Raw genomic sequence first — 3220 nt, 5'->3', positions numbered from 1 at the left:
TGATGGGAATTGCATTGAATCTGTAGATTACTTTTGGTAAGATGGCCATTTTTTTCCATTTCCATCTTTTTTAAAATTTTTTATTTAACTTTTATTAATTACACTTTATTCATTTTGTATCCTCCATGAGCCCCTTTCCTCCCCTCTGCCCCCCTCCCTCCTTTCTTCATGCATGCCCCTCCCCAAGTCCACGGATAGGGGAGGTCCTCCTCTTTTTCTTTCTGATCTTAGTCTATCGGTTCTTATCAGAAGTGGCTGCATTGTCAGGGTTCTAGGTTCTAGGTTCTAGGTTATCTCCATGAATAGTCCTTGGTTAGAGTATGAGTCTCTGGAAAGTTCCCTGTGTTCAAATTTTCTTGTTCTGTTGCTCTCCTTGTGGAGGAGGTACCATGATCATGAAGATGGCCATTTTTACTATGTTAATCTTGCCAAGCCATGAGCATGGGAGATCTTTCCATCTTCTGATATCTTCTTCTAATTCTTTCTTCAGAGACTGGAAATTTTTTTCATACAAGTCTTTGACTTGCTTGGTTCGGGTTACACCAAGGTACTTTATGTCATTTGTGGCTATTGTCAAGGGTGTTGTTTCCGTAATTTCTTTCTCAGCCTTTTTGTCTTTTGTATACAGGAGGGCTACTGATTTTTTTTTTTTGAGTAAATTTTGTATCTGGCCACTTTGCTGAAGGTGTTTATCAGCTGTAGGAGTTCCTTGGTAGAGTTTTTGGGGTCACTCATGTATACTATCATATCATCTGCAAATAATGATACTTTGACTTCTTCCTTTCCAATTTGTATCCCCTTGATCTCTTTCAACTGTCTTATTGCTCTAGCAAGGACTTCCAGAAGTATCTTGAAGAGATATGAAGTGAGTGGTCAGCCTTGCCTTGTCCCTGATTTCCGTGGGATTGCTTTAAGTTTCTCTCCGTTCAGTTTGATTTTGGCAATAGGCTTGCTGTGTATTTCTTTGTTTAGATATATGCCTTGTATCCCTGATCCAATACTTTAAACATGAATGGGTGTTGGATTTTGTCAAGTGCTTTTTCAGCATCTAAGGAGATTATCATGTGTTTTTTTTTCTTTCAGTTTGTTTATATGGTGGATCACATTGATGGATTTCCATATACTGTACCACCCCTGCATACCTGGGATGAAGCCTACTTGGTCATAGTGGATGATATCTTTGATATATTCTTATATTCGATTTGCAAGTATTTTGTTGAATATTTTTGCATCAATGTTCATAAGGGAGATTGGCCTGAAATTCTCTTTCTTTGTTGGGTCATTGTGAGGTTTAGGTACCAAGGTGACTGTGGCTTCATAGAATGCATTTGGTGTGTTCCTTCTGTTTCTATTTTGTGGAATAGTTTGAAGACAACTGGAGTTAGCTCTTCTTTGAAAGTCTGGTAGTATTCTGCACTGAAACCATTTGGTCCTGTGCATTTTTTGGATGGAAGACTTTTGATGACTGCTTCTATTTCCTTAGGGGACATAACTCTATTTAATTCATTTACCTGGTCCTGATTCAGCTTTGGTAAGTGGAATCGTTCTAGACAATTGTCCATTTCATTTAGCTTTTCAAGTTTTGTGGCATATAGGCTTTTGAAGTAAGTCCTAATGATTGTTTGGATTTCCTCAGTGTCTGTAGTTATGTCCCCCTTTTCATTTCTGATTTTGTTGATTTGGATAGCGTCTCTGTGCTTTTTAGTTAACTTGGCTAAGGGTTTGTTGATCTTGTTGATTTTCTCAAAGAACTAGCTCTTGGTTTCATTGATTCTTTAAATTGTTTTATTTGTTTCTAATTTGTTGATTTCAGCCCTGAGTTTGATTAGTTCCAGTTGTCTACTCCTTTTTGGTGTGTCTGCTTCTTCTTTTTCTAGGGTTTTTAAGTGAGCCATTAAGTTGCTTGAATGCACTGTCTCAAATTTCTTCTTGAAGGCACTTAGTCCTATGAACTTTCCTCTTGGCACTGCTTTCATTGTGTCCCACAAGTTTGGGTATGTTGTGTCTTCATTTTCATTGAGTTCTAGGAAGTTTTTAATTTCTTTCTTTATTTCTTCCCTGACCCAGCTGTCTTTTAGTAGCAAGTTGTTCAGTTTCCATGTATGTGTAGGCTTTTTGCTATTTCTGTTGTTATTGAGGTCCAGCTTTATTCCATGGTGATCAGACAGGATACAAGGGATTATTTCAATCTTCTTGTATCTGTTGAGGCTTGCTTTGTGAACATCCATATGGTCTATTTTGGGGAAGGTGTTGCTGAGAAGAAGGCAAATTCTTTTGTGTTTGGGTGTAAGGTTCTGTAAATGTCTGTTAGGTCCATTTGATTCATGACCTCTGTTAGAGACATTGTTCCTTTGTTTAATTTCTGTTTAGTTGACCTGTCCTTTGTTGAGAGTGGGGTGTTGAAGTCTCCCACTATTAATGTATGGGGATTTATGTGTGGTTTAAGTTTTATTCATGTTTCTTTTACAAATGTTGGTGCCCCTGTATTTGGGGCATAGATGTTCAGAAAAAATATGGAACGCTTCACGAATTTGCATGTCATCCTTGCGCAGGGGCCATGCTAATCTTCTCTGTATTGTTCCAAGTTTTAGGATATGTGCTGCCAAAGTGAGCACTCACATTTTTTTTAACTGTTTTCATTTCCATCTGGGTTTCATAGGTTGTATCATATTGCAAATGGTTGTTGAATACAGTAAGAGATACTCTGCCTGAAGAAATAGCATCAATACAAGTAGAAACTCAAGTTGCAAATTTTGAGTGCAGTAATTATATTTCTTAACTTCTCAAAAAAGCATAACAGAAGAGAGTTTGTTACAAACAGAATTGATACTAGAGGTAGAAGAGAAGATATATAATGCAATACTCTGTTATATAAAGTTTAAAACAAAATTGAAGCATTGTTTAGTATTTATAAAGGTATGAAGACTATCTTAATGAGAAAGTAACCAAGTAGTGAAATGGTTGTGTGAGGTTGAACATGATGCTATCTCAAGTTAGTTTGTAGATTCACATACAATTATCCTAACTTCCATTTTACCTGATGCTTTTATTGGAAACCAACAATACAAAAAACTTTTCTTACACTAGAGAAAATGTTTATGTAAAATATATTAATATTTTAGTTTTTTTGTAAAACCACCTTAAGCAGGATATTTATCTAAAAAGAAATGTCTAATACTTCATATTGTCCTACAAATGCCTTATTCACTGACAGAATACA

General features: G+C 36.3%; 1 non-coding gene across 1 annotated transcript; it reads right to left on the bottom strand.

The window, feature by feature from the left end:
• Window positions 1-2507: 2507 nt before the first annotated feature.
• On the bottom strand, window positions 2508-2615 carry LOC132654480 (U6 spliceosomal RNA). The gene has a single exon (XR_009592121.1). It is a non-coding gene; the product is annotated as a U6 spliceosomal RNA (small nuclear RNA).
• Between the last annotated feature and the right edge of the window lie 605 nt (window positions 2616-3220).

The sequence above is a fragment of the Meriones unguiculatus genome, chromosome 5 (assembly GCF_030254825.1).
Source record: "Meriones unguiculatus strain TT.TT164.6M chromosome 5, Bangor_MerUng_6.1, whole genome shotgun sequence".
NCBI lineage: Eukaryota > Metazoa > Chordata > Mammalia > Rodentia > Muridae > Meriones > Meriones unguiculatus.
The sequence above is the reverse complement of the archived record's forward strand: the minus strand, read 5'-3'. Positions and strand labels throughout refer to the sequence as shown.